The sequence below is a fragment of the Mesoplodon mirus genome (assembly GCF_964341445.2).
Source record: "Mesoplodon mirus genome assembly, contig: HAP1_SCAFFOLD_247, whole genome shotgun sequence".
Taxonomy (NCBI): domain Eukaryota; kingdom Metazoa; phylum Chordata; class Mammalia; order Artiodactyla; family Ziphiidae; genus Mesoplodon; species Mesoplodon mirus.
This window is the reverse complement of record NW_028295663.1, coordinates 847,048-865,466: the sequence shown is the minus strand read 5'-3', so window position 1 is coordinate 865,466 and position 18,419 is coordinate 847,048. Positions and strand designations below refer to the sequence as shown.

Genomic DNA, 18,419 nt, shown 5'->3' with positions numbered 1-18,419 from the left:
CGCCTGCAGGCACTTGCAAATACTGAGGACTTCAGAGGCATTTGGGCCTCAAATTGAGGCCTTGTACCTCCACATGCGATGTGACCTCAGCCCTTTGCTGCACGTCTCTAAGTGAAGTGGCACAGGAATACTGGCCTTGCCTGTCGTTGCCAGGATTAACTGAATAGTGCATTAGCTGCCCTGGTGCTTAGGTGTTGAGTACATGGTGATTTACATACCAGGCCCTATCCCCTAGGATAACTCTGAGCCCTAGCCACCTCTCTGGTAGATTTCCCTATACCCCCACTATAATCACACCTGCATAAGGCAACTCAAACCTTTCCGAGATGTGTCCTGAACCTCTTGTTTTCTTAAATACCTGTGTGGTGGTTGTGAGACTTAAGGCCAACCTCCCCAAGAGACTTTTTCTATTCCTCCTAGTAAACCTAGACTCACCTTCCGTCATCTTCAACTCTACTCACATTTTGTTCTTTCAGCCCTGACCTCTGACCCTGCTCTTTACTTCTGCCATTTCCTCCTCACTCCTGCTTCCTTTCATAAATCCATAAATCTCTTCTGGCCTTCCTAGCCCTGGGCCACGTTCCTTCCTCTTTCCTCAGTTTTTACCCCTTTCCTCCCCTTTCCTTCATTCTCCCATCCAACTTTCAGTGCTTCCTTTCTCATGCAGACTTTGATTCCAACCCCATCAAAAACAAAACAAAACACAAAAACTTAAAGCACGCCACAGTTAGCAGCATCTCAAAATTCAAAAGGTTTATTACTCGTCTATTAATTCGATGACATTCATTTATTCAGTTTTATTGTTTTAATAAATATACAGAAATAAAAACAGAAATATATAATTAGAGAATAAATAGAGGAATTTATACCTGGTGCCCAAGGTGGCACCAACAATCCTAGCAGCTCTTACTATAAATATCCGTAGTAGTCAGCGATTTCCATTTCCTTTTGCCTCTCAATGAAAACTTGCAGTTTCCCCAAAGAGGTGTATTTGGCAGCATTCTCACGTTCTTGTTGAGCCCGCCTCTTCATGGCCTCCCGCTCTGGTCTCTGCTCTTGTTCGATGGGCTTTGACATGACTGGCTCAGAAACGTTGGGTTCCCTCCATGGTCTTCGTTGCTTGCTGAAGTCTTGGAGTAGAAATGGGGTTTGGAGCTTGGGTGGGGACTGCCGCTTAGTCAGAGCAGGGGGAATAGGCCCCCGCTGGAGAAAAGCGAAAGATGAAGTTTTGTGGGGTGCAGGCCTAAGAGCAGCAGACTGAGGGACACTAGGATGGATATGGGCGGTCCAACCCGGTTGGGTTGGGTTGGTCACAGTTGGCTGAGCTGGTTTGGCAGGACCTGGCAAAGAGGCAGGAGCTGGCTGGGATGAACTGGCTGCAGCAGGCTGAGCTGAGTTAGAAGAAGCAGGCTGGGCACGGTCCGCCACAGCAGGCCGATGTGAGGCCAGAGACTGTGGCCTCCGAGGAGCAGGTCGAGCTTGAGGCTTGTCCCAGGCAGAAAACTTGAACTTCTTAGGTAGAGGCAGCTCATACTGGGATGGAGATGGACACTGTTTTTCAGCACTGCTGTCTGGTTTCTGGGCTTCGACTTGAGTTTTCTCAGGACTCTTACCCTCACGTGGGGTACGCCGCCATGGCTAGATAGCTGAGGGTGCCTGGGTGTCTTTAGGGTTGCTTGAATTTCCCAAGACCCGACAGGAAGAGAGCCCAGTTCTCTTATCATTCTTCTTCCCCAGTGCATGAAAAACCTTCACAGACTCCAGCATGCGCATGCCTAGGGAGGTTCGAGGCTTTTTAATGCTCTCGTGGATAAGCTCAGTTTGGTGTTCCTTTCGCTTCGTCTTGGGAATTGTTGGCTTCTCTTCTGCCTTGACTTTGTTCCCTGACTGCTTCTTCTCTTCAGCCTTCTTTCTTCCTCTGGTCCTTGTGGTCTTTTCCTGCCCGTGGCTCTTAGTTTTGCTGATCTTTCTGGATGCAGCTTCCTGAGGGTTGCCTTTAGAATGCTTGGCCGTGTTCACAGGAGCCCTGCCACTGACTGCAGCATTGCATAGAACCACTTCTCCCCCTAACAGGCACTGTGGATTCTTTGGCTGGATTTTGGCCTTGGGAGCACCACTGATAGGCTCAGAGGCTTTATGTTTGTTCTTCCTGGGTTGATCAGAGGGATCCTTTATGACACTTGGCTTTTCCTGCACCTGATTCACTTTAATGACCCTGGTGTCTTTGGCTTTGATCACGTTGGGACCTTTGGATTGATGAAGATCTTTCAATGAATTAAAGAGCTGGGGAAGGTGACTATGCTCCGCCAGTGTAGTAGTGTCTGCAAAACCACTGCTAGATTCCATCCCATTTTCAAGTGTCCCTAGGTCCTCAAGACTCAGGCTGTCCTTTCCCAGATGAGCATTTTCAGAACCAGGCTGCTCCTCTTGGCTGACGGGGTCAGTGCAGCCCGGGAGCTGGTGAATATCAGGGATTTCTGAAGGGAGTAGTGGAAGCTCTTGGTTTTCTCTTGGGATCTGGTAGGCATCCAGAGGCTTTGAAAGCTTGGTTGTACTATCCTCCAAGTTCTTACTCTCTATTGGTCCCTGCCTTGGAGCTGGAGGCAGGGCCAGGAGACTACTGGCACTCTGGACTGGAGCTGTCCCTGAAATGTCCCCAAGTTCGGGTGGTGGATTTCTCTCAAGTATCTGAATACTTCTGCTCCTGCAGGACTCGGGGAGTTCTTGAGTTTGTGTCACACAAAATGTCTGGATTGGAGGTCGCCATCCCAGGGAAGTTTTCATCACCAGGGAAGTCTCCATCCCTACAAAGGAGTCAAGGTAGAAGTCAGTCCCTCGTAAGTGAGATGCTCCCCCTAAACACCAACACAGCAATCATGTACCTTTCAAGGTACGTGATCGCTGTGTTGGTGTTTAGGGGCAAGATGGGCAAGGCATTTCTACTAACTCTTCTTAAGGACCATGGACAGTGTTCTATGCTACGAGATAAGTGGTGACTGTTGTAATTCTTACTGGTGATCATTTCCTGTCACTGATTCTTGGTTTTCTTTGTATTTCACAGGATTGTTATAAGTCAATTAGAAAATGAGTCTTATTTTTCAAAAATGAAATGGTTTACAAAGCCTAGCATTCTCATGTAGAGTCCGTTCAATTCTCCCCACTTTCCTGAGAGGCTAAGAAAACTTCACACCATGAACTAGGAGAGGGAGTAGAGCCCTTCCTGATGAAATAGATAAACAAAGACAGAGTCTTAGCCTGCTTGCTCTGGACAGGATCTCGGACCTGCTCCATGGCATGTGGGATCTTCCCAGCCCAGGGCTCGAACCCGTGTCCCCTGCATTGGCAGGCGGATTCTTAACCACTGCACCACCAGGGAAGCCCTAGGTGTTCTTATGTAGAGTCTAAATACAGACAGCCCTGAGCAAAGGTAGTGGTTATTAAAGACTCAGGATCTAAATGCTACCTGTCTATACACCACTTCCCAGCTGTAGATTTGACCCCATTTTTGAATGCTGACCTCATTGTTCAACTTTCTTGCTGTTTGTACTCACCTGGAAAACTTGTTTCTGTGATGTGGTGCGCAGACACAGGGTAGTAGATTCCAGAGGTGGAAGCTGGTGGTAAGATATTGGTGGGCTGAATCTCCTTTAGTACCATTACCATTTCTGGTTGCACAGAGGCCCTACTTCCTGTGTATGACACAGAGCCATAGGACTGCAGGCAGGAGCCAAGTTCTCCATACAGTAAAGACCCCAGTGTGCCGTGGTTATAGTAAGATACCTGGCTTCCTTCCTGGTAGGGAAGTGACAGGCTATGTCCCTGATTTGGAATCTGAGATGGTGTTCCCTGAGCAAGGCTGGCAGAAAGTGATGGATATAGAGGGGCCATGGTATTGGTGTCTGCAGTTTTATCATACTGGGCTGCCATAAGCATGGAGGAAGCAGCTGTGTGCTGGTCAGTGAGTGCCAGAGTAAAGTCTCCGAGTGAAGAAGAATTCTTTTCAGTGCTTCCTGTGATGCCCCACTCAGAAACACCTGGATAGGATGCAGCTGAAGTGGAGATCTGGCTCTGGTCAGTAACTCCAGATAACATAGTTGTGCTAGAATGTTGGTGAAGGTAGGCACTACCCATGTGTGTCTGGAAAGAGGTGGCCGTAGCTGATGCCGAACTGACGGCAGGAGCAGAGACTCTGGAGAAGTTGCAGACACTTGCTGTTAGGGAAGCTGCATTGCTCACCACAGGAAGAGAGTGCTGCAGAGAATTCAGAGTTCCAAGTACAGATGGATTTTGGCAATTTTCTGTAAGAACAAGGGGGTGACGAAAAAATCAGGGAGACTGATAAATTCTCACTATGCTTGAGGAAGGTTCTTGCTATCAGGACACCTCTACTGTCAATATTTACTGAGAATCCAAAAATCAGACAGTTATGATGGTTGTAAGGACTGAGCAGTTTTACACTCTTCTGTATTAACTGCCTGTGCTCCCATCTTGGGCACAGATGGGCAGAAGACCCAAGTGGTATGGTTCAGACATTGTTCTCTAGGATGGAAGCAACCTTCTCCCTGCCCTATCTTTCCCTTCAGCCTGCACTAGTATTGACTTCTATGCTGTTTCCTAGACTGGAAGCATTTTAGAACTAGGAGGGCCTTAGAGAACTTCTATTTTCACAGTCTCACTTCATGAGGAAGGAAACGGAGGCTCAGAGAGGTCAGGTTGACTTGTTCAAGTTCTCTCATTATGTTAGTATCCTTACCAGGTTTCAGAACCTAAGTATCCTGACTTCCTTGCCAGGACGCTGCTCTGAGCATGACACTGCCAGAAAGTAGGAGAAATAGAACTTATAATACAGGCATTTTCTTTGTCCGTTAGAAAACAGTACGGCTATTAATTACCCTTGTGATCTTCAGTGTCTCACTTTGCTTGTGCAGTTCCCACGCTCTTACCTAGAGTTCACATATAGCTCAGCCCAAGTGGTAAATTTAAAGAGTCATTTTTACCCTCTTCAAGCCTGGTTTCTCATCCTACCTCAAAAGGATTACCCGAAAGTGAATTTCTGACGTGCTTTTGGAAAGAAACAAGCGATCTGATTCCTTCAGATTGCTCGTCTGTAAAGTGGTTATAGCACCACCACCAATAATGATGGGGACGTCCTCCTGCTTGGCCATCCCTTTCCCGCTCTCTCCCAGGGCCCTCAACACCGTCTGCTCTGTGCTGCAGCTTGGGACACAGCTGGGCGTCGTGGGCGGCACTGGCTGCCCCCGCGCCACGCTGACAGTGACTGTGTCCACTGCGGACCCTGAGCTGCGGGACATCATGGAGGTGAGAGCACCCATCACCGCCTTCTTCCGATGGCCTCGCCTGCAGGTGGAGATACGGACCCCCAGAAAGGAGCGCAGGGCCTGCGGGATGGTAGAATGGGGTCTCAGAGACTCTGTGGCAAAGCACAGATGCAGAGTCACTGGGCACTTGTGGGCTGGCCTGCGAGTGGACAGCCGGCCATAGACAGCTGGGTGACCCGGGCCGGCCACGGGAAGTCAGTGGGCGCGGGGAGCGGGCTGGGGGCAGCTGAGCCCTCCTGGCAGGTGCTGGTCCCCCAGTGCCCGGGGCAGGGCCTACCTAAGTAACTGCCCGTAGAGAACTTGGGTGAGATCGGTCCTTGGAGAGAGAGCTGGGCTCCGAGCATTCTCCTTCAGTTGCCAACACGGCCAAAAGCGAAGTGCGCACCGTTTGGGCTGTTGCCGGTATTTATAGCTCTGCAACCTGTGAGCGAACAATGGGCTTGCGTTTGCGGGACGCAATAGTTTAGGGAGGGGTGGCGCATGCGCAGAGTACACGTCACGCCCTGAGGCGCACAGGTGAGAATGCGAGCCTGGACCGTCTAGCGCTTCTGAATATCCCGGGGTCTGAGGGTTGGAGGTGTTTGCCTTGAGGGTGATGAGCTTCTTGGCAGGACAGCTGGCCCTTCTCCCCTGGCCTGGCCCCAGTGCTGTCGGGGGAACTAACTGTACTGGACGGGGTCCCTGCCCAGCCAAGTGGAGCAAGGTTGCTGGCTGTGCAGCTCCCACAGGAGGCGGCAGCTCTGGCAGCAGCGCCTCTGCGTCCTTCTGCCCTTTCCCCTGGCGGCACTGGAGGGGAGAGCCGCTAAGAGCACAAGTGCCCACACCACCAGGAGCTCGATCGTGCACGCTTCTGTTTAAGGTTTCAGACTTTAAGAGTAATAGAAAAGCGTTGAACTTTTTTTGTTGAAGGTGAGTGTGTGGAACATCCCCAGTTGCATTTTCAACCTATCATTTTGCTACCGCGTGGAGAAGGCACTGCAGGGAGAAAGGGAAGCGAGGAAACAAGTTAGGAGACTTTTGTAGAAATTGGGCATAATGGTGGCTGGGACCAGGGTATGGTGGTCATTGTGGTGGAAAGATGTGGACAGATTCTAGAGGTATGTAGGCAGTATCATTGTTAGCACTGCTGGTGGGTTGAGGATGAGGGCGAGGGAGAAATAGCCGTCAGTGATGGTGATTCCTAAGTTTCTGGCTCCTATGGTTGGTTGGATAGGGTTTTTTAGATATGATGTTCATATTTATCCTAATTTGTCTTTTGTTATTTGTTGGTTCTTGATGAATACTCTGTCCTATTAAGTCTCCTGTTTTTAGCGTACAGAGCATTTTCACCGAAACTGACTGTTGCATGTTAACAGATAACTTTTTACCATCTGCCAGTTTGGTGCTGTATTTTATTCTCTTTCATTTATTAATTAAATTGTTGTATTAATGTAAATAGTTATATTAATAGATTTTCTAAAGTTGCGTTACCCTTGAGTCCTTGGAATAACGCCTTTTGGTAGTCATGGTGTATATCATTCTTTAATAATTATCGATTAGATGTGCTGATGTTTCTTTAGGATTTTTCTACCTATATTTGTAAAGCGAAATTGTACGTTTTTTGCAAAAACTTGATTTTCTTTCCTTTTTATTTACAAATGACTCGAATTTTGTTGTTTTGTAGTTATTTGATTGATGTAGAAGGCATGTGGCCAGATGATGCAATTGGATATAAGTATAAGGGTTGTCACTACTTTTCCGTTTTTATAAAATTTGAAGGTAGAAGTGTAGGGGAATTTCGCAAATTTTGGAAAAAGAGAAAAGTTTGTAATTCATTTTTTCTGACATAAGATAACTTTTTGCTAAAAGTTTATAAAGGAATGTATCTGGAAATGGTGAGATATAACAGCCTGAATAATTAGTCAGTGGATTTCAGCATTTTTTTCTTTTTAAAATTTATTTAATTAATTTATTTATTTTTGATATTATATGCACTGCACAACCAAGGAAGTCCCTTTTTCTTCCTTCCTTCCTTTCTTTAAAGCTCCAAGTCATTTAAAATACATGACTTCTTACTAAAAATCTGCAGTTCATATAACCAAGGGGTTTATAACTTCTCCTCTAAAAGTTATATTCTGGGACTTCCCTGGTGGTCCAGTGGTTAAGACTCTGCGCTTCCAATGCAGCAGGCATGGGTTCAATCCCTAGTTGGGGAGCTACGATCCCACATGCTGCACAGCCAAAGAAATTTTTTTTAAATATTATATTCCTGTATGATTGAATTTAGTGGTTTAGACTTTCTTTTTCTTTCTTTCTTTTCTTTCTTTCTTTCTTTTTTTTTCTGGTACACGGGCCTCTCACTGTTGTGGCCTCTCCCGTTGAAGAGCACAGGCTCCGGACACACAGGCTCAGCGGCCATGGCTCACAGGCCTAGCCCTCCACGGCATTTGGGATCCTCCCGGACCGGGACACGAACCCGTGTCCCCTGCAGCGGCAGGTGGACTCTCAACCACTGTGCCACCAGGGAAGACCTTGACATAATTCTTTTGAATTTGGATAGTGCTGATGGTTGCACAGCACTGTGAATGTACCTAATGTAACTCAATTGTATAATTGAAAATGTTTGAAATACTAAATTTGGTTTTATGTATATTTTACCATAATAAAAAATCAGATGAACGAACAGCATAAACCAGAATTAGGTAAGATGATAGAAGTCAGGACAGAATTCAAAATAAAAGAAAAAAAGTTCAGAAAAGCTGACTAAATTTAAAATAATACAAGAGTGGGGACTTCCCTGGTTGAGGAACTGAGATCCCACATGCCGCAGGGCAGCCAAGCCTGCACGCTGCAACTACTGAGCCTATGTGCTGTGGAGCCCACGCGCCACAACTAAAGAGCCCACGAGCTGCAAGAAAGAGCCCACGCACTTCAACGAAGAGACCACGTGCTGCAACTAATACCCGACACTGCCAAACAGAAATAAATTAAATAAAATCATACGAGTGAATGAACATAATGGATAATGCCTTAAGAGAAACAAACAAGAAAAGGAAACAGTTTTTTAAATCAAAAAGAAGATAAAAAGTTTAGAGAAATGGCAAACATAAAAGATAGGCAAAAAAGAGTCAGGACAGCTCTGAAAAGAGTAACATAAGTACGTATAAGAATCTATTATACCATAAAAGTGACATTTCAAATCAGTGGGACACATTAGTCAATAAATTGTGAAACATACATGTTGAGGTATAAGTAATTCTCTGGAAGATTCCACGGCACGGCAAAAGCAGATGTCTCTGAGGAGGGAAATGTGTGGCTGGGGAATGTGGGGAAAAGGGTGTCTTTTCTTTGAGTGCCCTTGTGTACCTTTTCTAATGTTCTGTCATGTGAATTTATTACCTCTGAAGTTCACCTGAGTTCAAACCCCAGTTCCCCCAATTGCCAGCTCTTAATCTTGGGCAAACTCTTCACACTCTCCAAGCCTCTTTATCTGTGAAATAAGGTCAGTAACTTAGCCTGGTGCTGCCTGGCACAGAATACACTGTCAATAAATGGAGATTATTAGTGTAAAAAACCGAAATGCCCATCGATGGATGAATGGATATTTTAAATGTGGTGTATATGTGAAATATTACACAGTCATAAAAAGGAATGAAGTACTGACACGTGCTACGACACGGACGAACTTGAAAACATTATGCTAAGTGAAAGAAGCCCCACACAGTGGTCACATTTGTATTATTTCATGAAATGTCCAGAAAAGGCAAAACCATAGCGACAGAAAGGAAATGTGTGGTTTCAGGGACTGAAGGAGGAGGGGATGAAGAGGGCCTGCTGATGGTTATGGGGGCTTCTTTGTGGGGTGATGAAAACGTGATGGGATAGATGATGGTGATGGTTGCATAGGCTTGAGAATGTACGAAATGACACTGAATCTGCGGTCTCAGGTGGTGAATTTTATGGCATGTGAATGACATCTCAAAAAAATAATTTTGAAAATGAAAATTGCCAGTTTTCCCATTTTCACTATCCACTATCCACTGCCTCCATCTCTCCCTTCTCCCCACGTCATTCCTTTTGACGCCCACCCCTGCCGCTCTCTCCCAACCTCACTCCCTCGAGCTGCCCCACGAGGCCTCCCAGGGAGCCCCTGAACCGCTGGGCGCCTGCGTCCTGTGGCTGTTGGAGCGGCTACCCAGTGCGCGTGCCCCCACCGCTCTCACCCGTGAGAGTGGACGCTTCCGTCGGAATTTTCTCGTGCGTTTCAGTTGATGGTGATGTTTACAGAAGGTGGCACACCCCCTGGTCAATGGAGGAAGCCCCTCAAGTTAATACTTAGGCCTGTCCAGAAGTTTGATGTCGTCCAGCAGTAACGTCAGCATGCTGTGCTCTGAAAGCCAGGTTGGACGCCTGCAGGCACTTGCAAATACTGAGGACTTCAGAGGCATTTGGGCCTCAAATTGAGGCCTTGTACCTCCACATGCGATGTGACCTCAGCCCTTTGCTGCACGTCTCTAAGTGAAGTGGCACAGGAATACTGGCCTTGCCTGTCGTTGCCAGGATTAACTGAATAGTGCATTAGCTGCCCTGGTGCTTAGGTGTTGAGTACATGGTGATTTACATACCAGGCCCTATCCCCTAGGATAACTCTGAGCCCTAGCCACCTCTCTGGTAGATTTCCCTATACCCCCACTATAATCACACCTGCATAAGGCAACTCAAACCTTTCCGAGATGTGTCCTGAACCTCTTGTTTTCTTAAATACCTGTGTGGTGGTTGTGAGACTTAAGGCCAACCTCCCCAAGAGACTTTTTCTATTCCTCCTAGTAAACCTAGACTCACCTTCCGTCATCTTCAACTCTACTCACATTTTGTTCTTTCAGCCCTGACCTCTGACCCTGCTCTTTACTTCTGCCATTTCCTCCTCACTCCTGCTTCCTTTCATAAATCCATAAATCTCTTCTGGCCTTCCTAGCCCTGGGCCACGTTCCTTCCTCTTTCCTCAGTTTTTACCCCTTTCCTCCCCTTTCCTTCATTTAACCTGGTATAAATTTGAGTCCAAAACTTTAAAACCATTGAGAGCACTTAACACCATCCATCACTTTCTTGTACCTTGAGAACAGAGTAAAATATTTAAATATTTAAATTTACATATTTTAAATATTTAAATATTTTACTGTAATAAATCAGCTAAAGACACAGAACCTCAGGTCCATCCTCGTCACACAGGGTAGTAAATTAGAGAACGATTAATATCACCATTTAAAGAAGTGAGACTGAAATCTCAACCATCCTGAACATGGGAACTGAAGGGGCCTCTCAGCAGTTCAGAGAGTTATTACCAAGCCAGTCGGCTGATTTCTGTTCAGTTTTCTCTGTAGCAGAGCCCTCCGGGTCCTTGTTTTGAGCTTGTTTATTTTTATACACAATTCTCCATGGATACTGTACATAATACTAAATAGTTGTATTAACTGGGTTTAACTGGTGATGTATTTACGTGGAGATCTAACTTCGTTTTGTTGTTATCTTTTTAGTCGCTTTCCATTCATCAAAGCTCGTGATGTATGTAATCAGTTGCTGGTGTTTAGCTATCATATTTATGATATATATGGCTTGAATTGGGAAAGGTGGATGGTCATTCTTCTTGCTTTTTAAACTGACGGAGCCTTACAAGAAGCATTTCCCTCTCTGAAATAAATCCATGTAAAACATGTTTGGTTGCTCTCCGAATGCAAGTGTGTAGTTGTGTGGATTTGGCACACAACTGGCAGCCTTGTGGTTATGTCTGTAAACAAGGAAGCCTGTTTTCCAGTCCGCAAGTCAGCTGTTACCCAGTGAAACGAACTTGACTGCCATTTCTGACCCCTCACATGGAGCTGTCATACTCAAGAATGTTCACATGTTTTCAAGAAATGTTGTTTGCGGGCTATATGTACAAATTCCTGATCTGAAAGCCAATATAAAGCAACATCTCCCAAACCTCTGCTCTCTCACCAAGGCCACACACATTCCCTCGCTTATGGCCTCATGGCAAGCTAATACTGTCAGTATCAGTTTCTCCTTCCCAGTGGTCTTGGGAGACTGCATAGTTGCTCTGCGAAAGGCACCACTGCTGAGGTTGAGAGAAGCGCATCTTGGGTGTCAGTCCTGCCCTTGCATGCCCAGAGAGAGGGGTGTGCACCTCGTTCTCCTGTTAGGGTTTTCCTATGCTGCAGGGTTTGCTGCTTGTTGTCAAGATGATGTCCTAGTGATTTGTCTTCTGCGTGGTTATATAATCCCAGCACACTTCTTTATGATCTGTAGACTTTTATGGGGTTGTGGCCAGGTCCGTTTTTAAATATTTGGAAATGTCCAATTGAACAACATTGCAGTGACAGTGAAGCTTGATGGGAGAATTGTATTACTGTTACCCTAGTTTTGGCTTAAGGGTGGTGAGAAGATGAAATGTTTGATGGGTCAGTTTTAGTTGTGTATGTGTATGTGATTTATTTTTAAAAATTCTAATGTCTATTATTCACAGCTTATGTTGACTTTCTGATTATTCATCAGTCCCTTTAGTGATGTATTTTCCTCTGAAAAACTACATTTTCTTCCAGACTGTTTTTGTCTGATGGTGAAGAATAAATTTTTCATTTGCTGTATAAAGTTGATCTGAGAAAAAATGTTTACCTTGGATCTTCACTTGGCTTCTGTGAAAGAAACATAATAAAATAATATGGGCAATTCCCAATACTAATCCTAACCATATACAACAGAGGTCTGTAGAGTAACATAGCAAAAATTAGTTCCTGTAATTTTACTTAGTCATTGCCTGTTTTAGACTAAGGAGCAGTGAGAGACATTTATAAATAATGATACCTCAGATCACTTTTGTTAAATGTCCTCTAATATTTGGATCTGGCTTGTGTTATCTTTTTTACAATCTTGTCTTCTTTCTTTGCACTTTAGTGTAACAACTCTGTGATTTCCTATCTTCTTCAGACACTCAGGTCCATCAGAATTTCCTGTGACTGTGACAGTAGAGAGTCCTTCCTCCTCAGAAATCAAAGAGGTCGATGATTCCTCAGAACGTGTTCAGGAAGAGCCAGAGAAAATCCGTTTGAAACAAGAAGCATTGCAGGTACAAAGATATCACTTTAAAGCTATAGAGAAGATTATTTTTCAAATGGAAGGCTGATTGCAACACTGCACAGCTTGTGTGAGGGTTCTGTTTTCTCCTCCCATCTGCATTGTATCCCCTTGAATGGTTCCTTAAGCTTAGACCAAGGTGAATGGTGGACATTTGAACTCTAAGAAATAAAAATCAAAACATGTCGTTAGTAATTTATTTTCCTTTCCTTAGAACCTTATTATATTAGATTTAGAGAGAACCTTAGTGATCATATGATAAAGAAATTGAGTTCTGAATGAATATAATCAGCTGATTCAGTGCTCTTGTTTTACAGATGAGAAAATTGACAGTTCTAGTTGAACTATCTTTTTATAAGAGGAAAATATGGCCTCATTTTAAATAAAAGTAAAGTTGAAAAAAAGTTTTGTTGTTGATATTCTCCTTTCCTAAAATCAAAATTATCAAGAAGCTACATTCTATTACCAAATAAACCTGACCTCTAATGTCATTCCATACTTTTGTTTGTATGGACAGAAAAGAAAAATTGATTTTCATAAGAAATTTTTGCACCTCAAAAGTAATATATTTATTTTATTTCAACTTTAATGCAAGCTGAACACTTCTAGTAAATAAAGGAACACCATTTGGGGGGACCTTGTCTTTGTGCTACAAAGTCCATGTTTAATTTTTAAAAATTATTTAATGTGATTTTCTTTTCATATGAAACATGAAACTTGACAGGTTTCAGAACTAATTATCCCATTATTGTAGAACTATGGGAATTACTTTTTGATTTTCAAAAGAGAAAGTTAGAGTTTTATTTTTTTAATTAAAATTAATGATAATATAGAGAAATTTTAAGAAAAGAACTTAGAAAATTATGAAATGTTAGAGTAGGAGAAATCTATAGTGCATGTAGAGTTACTCCCTTTCGTTTTATAAATGAGCACCTCCAATTTGTAGCACGTAAGTGGTTTATTAGTGAATGGCAGAGTACGACAAGACCCTAGAGCATCTAACCCGCATTCCTTGTCATTTTAGATGTGGTGTATTCATTTCCTTCACGAGTAGACCAGGAGATTGTATTTCTAAAAGCAATGATAGACACTGGCGAAAACCAAGATGTTTAAACACTGGGACCACAGAATAGCAGATTCAGAATGCACTGAGAACCCTTTTAGCTCTTCTCTGTTTTGACAAGACACTACAATGATGGTATCAAAGTGTTTAAGCATATAAACCCACAACAATCAAGAGATTTCAACATAGTTTTGAAAGATGGAAGACGGGTGGAAGAGTGTGAAACTGAAGCAGTAGAACCGAGGAAAAGCATCACCTAGAATATGCACAGGGACCACCTGCAACTGAGGAGGATTCTGACCCCACCTGCAGAAGTAGCCCCATGCTCAGATGCGCATGTAGGAGAGAGGGTGGAGTTAGTTAAAAGTGTGACTGAAATAGGGGAGCTCATTGAAGGGTTGTGTTTGGAGGAGTGGACTCCCAGCTCTGCCCTCACGCTCCTGAAATGAGATGATTTCATTTTGAAAACAGTGAAACTGGCAAGAACTAGGGCAGCTAGTGTGAGTTTTTACACCCTAGAAAATTGTGTTTGGGGGAGATCCTGTTACAGTTACTCCCCACTTCTTCCTGCATAGAAGCCAATCAATCGTTGACTTCAGGGAGCTTTCTGTACTCATTCTTAAATAGAAAAGAACTGTCATTTGCCTGATAGTTGTGTAAAGCTTACAACATGAGAGAGGGGGAAAAAGAGTGAAAACATATCCTAGTAGGACCAGGGACAATTTAGGGAACAAAATAATTTAAGAAAAAACCCTAATTAATATCCTGAGAGAGGTTTAAAAAGAGCTAGCAACTATAAAATAAGACTAGGGTGTTAACTAAAAAGAGAATGGTCAGAAAGCAAGAGAGGTCTCCTGGAAATGAAAATATGGTTGCTGAAATAAATTCAGTAGGAATTTTAAAAATTTCTCAGTATATAAAAAAGAAAGACACAATGGAAAATGTGATAGAAATATGTTAGAGAGGCTGCACCTGGGAGATCCAACATGTTACTATTAGAAACTCCAGACCCAGAAAAAAAATGGAGGGAAGCTGTCAAAGGGCAGCAAAATTCCCACAGCTGAAAGTAGACATCAGGTCTCAGATTGAATATAGTTATTCAAGATGAGCAAGAATAGACTCATACCTAGGCACCCTTCATTGTGAAACTTTAAAATACTGAAAAAATAGATTAACATAGAATAAAATACTGAGAGGATACATCCATTCCAGAGAGAAAAATACTGGTCACCCAAAAAAAAAAAGTTAAAATCTGACTTTATCATACTTGTCATCAGCACCATGGATCCTGGAAGGCATTAGAAAGATACCTCTAAAGTTTTTCAGGCACATAATTTTCACCCTAGGGGTTTGTATCCAGCCAAACTATGAGTCATAAGTGGAGGCTGAAGAAGATATTTTGTACACAAGGAAATTTGAAAAATTGACCTCCTGTGCTACACCTTAAGCTATTTATAGAAATAATCCAGCAAAATGAGGCAATAAACCAAGAAGGAAGGTAATAGGGGATTCAGTGCAGATTGCAGCTAGTCTAGAGTGGAGAGGCTTCTATTGATTGTGTGACTGAGAGCTTAGAAACACCTTGAGGCATATTGTACTTACTAGGTATTAGGCACTGTTGGAAGGGAGGAGGGAGAGGAAGAGGAGAAGGAACTTGAACTCCAGAGGAGAAAAGGCTATATGGACATAAACCTGAAGCAAGCTAAGCTGTGGTTGATTTTTAACCTACTATTGGTGAGGAAGAGAAGAATCCACTTAAACTTGACACTATAGATGTCCCTCTTTTCAGTGACACACAGGGGTAATGACCACCTATCTAATTTGTTGTCCAAACCAGAACTTGTCCAAACTCCTTACACTTCAATAGTGTAAGGAGGCACTCTAATGCTGTAACATCAGGACAACAGGTATAAACTGGAACAGCCCAAGGCAGCTTGGAGTATGTGGTCACCCTGCACAAGGGCAGTGACACTAGCACAGTATGGAACGAGGTGTAGTCTATACACAGAGACACAGTACATCTGCAGTGGGCAATATTAATTTCATTGTAATAATGGCAATATTGTCTTGGTTTGCAGGTTTTATTGTCAACTTGCATGTAATCACAAATAACTAAAGTAAACTATACATAGTATGTATTAGTATTAACTTGGTATGTACTGAAATGTATTGTGTACTAGTGTGTACTTAGTATATATTAGGCTCTAAGTGTTTTTGCATATATTAACTCATTGAATCCTCTGAATAGCCTTATGAGGTTGGTGCTAATATCATTCCCGATTTTGAGAACAGGAAGCTAAGACAGGGAGGGAACTTGCCCAGGCTGTACCTAATTTAAGGTTGGATCGAGGCTTTGAGTTTAGGCTCTCTGCCTGTTCTCTTAAACCTTACTCCGTACTGACTCTCAAATAACACAAGACTTAACTGCACATAGAACAGAATATAAATTTCAACTTTGACAATGTAAAAGCTAGGTTTGGAAGGTAGACAGGAGGTAGAAAAAAGGGAAGATGGTATGAATGTCCTCATTTTACAAAGCGTGACGTTGAGAGAGTTTATAGATGATGAACAATGTAAGTTTTTAAAGTATATCACTCCAAGTCAAAGAGATCATGAGCAGTGGAATAACTCATGATGACATAACTTTACTGAGCAGTGTGGACATAGGAAAGAGTGTAAAGGAACTAAACCCTTACTTATTAGTAAGTTAGAAAGTGAACAGATAATGCCTCCAATTTAGTGAGAAAATAGTCATGTAAGAGTATCACTTGGAAATGGAGAAGAATTCAAAATAACAATAATTGGACTTCCCTGGTGGCGCAGTGGTTAAGAAACTGCCTGCCAAGGCAGGGGACATGGGTTCAAGCCCTGGTCCGGGAAGATCCCACATGCTGCAGAGCAGCGAAGCCCGTGCACCACAACTATGGAGCCTGCTCTCTAGAGCCTGCAAACCACAACTACTGAGCCCACGTGCCACAACTACTGAAGCCCGCGCACCTGGATCCTGTGCTCCATAACGAGAAGCCACCGCAATGAAGAGTAGCCCTCACTCGCCGCAAGTAGAGAAAGCCTGCATGCAGCAACGAAGACCCAACACAGCCAAAAATAAATAAAGAATAATAAAAAAATAAAAAATAACAATAGTTGACGTAGACCTCATAAAAAAGGAAATCCAAACAGCCAGTAAACACAGAACAGTGTACGACTCCATTAAGTAATAAGAGAAAAGTGAGTCAAAGCCAAGGAAACTACATGCCAATGAGATGGACAAATACATAAAATCTGGTAGTATCAGGTATTGTAGACCTGGAGTACTATGGGAATCTTCTACCCTGTTTATACTGGAGTATAAATCGACACAACTACTTTGGAAAACATTTAGCACTCTCTATCAACTGAAGGTATATAAATAGCCTGTGAGCCAGCAGCCCTCACCCCCGCCCTGTGTAAATGCACCAAAATAACCGGTACAGCAGGATTCCTGTCCATGTTTTTTTTTTTTTTTTTTTGTGGTACGCGGGCCTCGCACTGCCATGGCCTCTCCCGCTGTGGAGCACAGGCTCCGGACGCGCAGGCCCAGGAGCCATGGCTCATGAGCCCAGCCGCTCCACAGCACGTGGGATCCTCCCAGACCAGGGCACGAACCCGCGTCCCCCGCATTGGCAGGCAGACCCCCAACCACTGCGCCACCAGGGAAGCCTCTGTCCAAGTTTTGCATTAGCACAAACTGAAAACAAACCAAATGTCCATTAAGAGTCAAAATTAAAGATGATATAAATAGATGGAGAGGTATACCATGTTCTTAGAGTGGAAGAATCAACATTGTGAAAATGACTCTACTACCCAAAGCAATCTACAGATTCAATGCAATCCCTATCAAACTACCACTGGCATTTTTCACAGAGCTAGAACAAAAAGTTTCACAATTTGTTTGGAAAAACAAAAGACCCCGAATAGCCAAATCAATCTTGAGAACGAAAAACGGAGCTGGAGGAATCAGGCTCCCTGACTTCAGATTATACTACAAAACTACAGTAATCAAGACAGTATGGTACTGGCACAAAAACAGAAAGATAGATCAGTGGAACAGGATAGAAAGCCCAGAGATAAACCCACACACATATGGTCACCTTATCTTTGATAAAGGAGGCAGGAATGTACAGTGGAGAAAGGACAGCCTCTTCAATAAGTGGTGCTGGGAAAACTGGACAGGGACATGTAAAAGTATGAGATTAGATCACTCCCTAACACCATACACAAAAATAAGCTCAAAATGGATTAAAGACCTACTTGTAGGGCCAGAAACTATCAAACTCTTAGAGGAAAATGTAGGCAGAACATTCTATTATATAAATCGCAGCAAGATCCTTTTGGACCCACCTCCTAGAGAAATGGAAATAAAACCAAAAATAAACAAATGGGACTTAATGAAACTTCAAAGCTTTTGCACAGCAAAGGAAACCATAAATAAGACCAAAAGACAACCCTCAGAATGGGAGAAAATATTTGCAAATGAAGCAACTGACAAAGGATTAATCTCCACAATTTACAAGCAGCTCATGCAGCTCAATAACAAAAAAACAAACAACCCAATCCAAAAATGGGCAGAAGACCTAAATAGACATTTCTCCAAAGAAGATATACAGATTGCCAACAAACACATGAAAGAATGCTCAACCTCATTAATCATTAGAGAAATGCAAATCAAAACTACAATGAGATATTATCTCACACTGGTCAGAATGGCCATCATCAAAAAATCTAGAAACAATAAATGCTGGAGAGGGTGTGGAGAAAGGGGAACACTCTTGCACTGCTGGTGGGAATGTGAATTGGTACAGCCACTATGGAGAACAGTATGGAGGTTCCTTAAAAAACTACAAATAGAACTACCATATGACCCAGCAATC

At 43.3% G+C, this 18,419-nt stretch overlaps 1 pseudogene across 1 annotated transcript; it reads right to left on the bottom strand.

Moving 5' to 3' along the window:
- Positions 1 to 444: 444 nt before the first annotated feature.
- On the bottom strand, positions 445 to 10,170 carry LOC309797329 (uncharacterized protein C2orf78-like; annotated as a pseudogene). The gene is made up of 7 exons: positions 10,161 to 10,170; positions 6,009 to 6,189; positions 5,617 to 5,760; positions 5,228 to 5,358; positions 4,351 to 4,401; positions 3,552 to 4,298; positions 445 to 2,804 (listed from the first exon to the last, which is right to left on the bottom strand). The product of its transcript is annotated as an uncharacterized protein C2orf78-like (transcript).
- Positions 10,171 to 18,419: the final 8,249 nt, after the last annotated feature.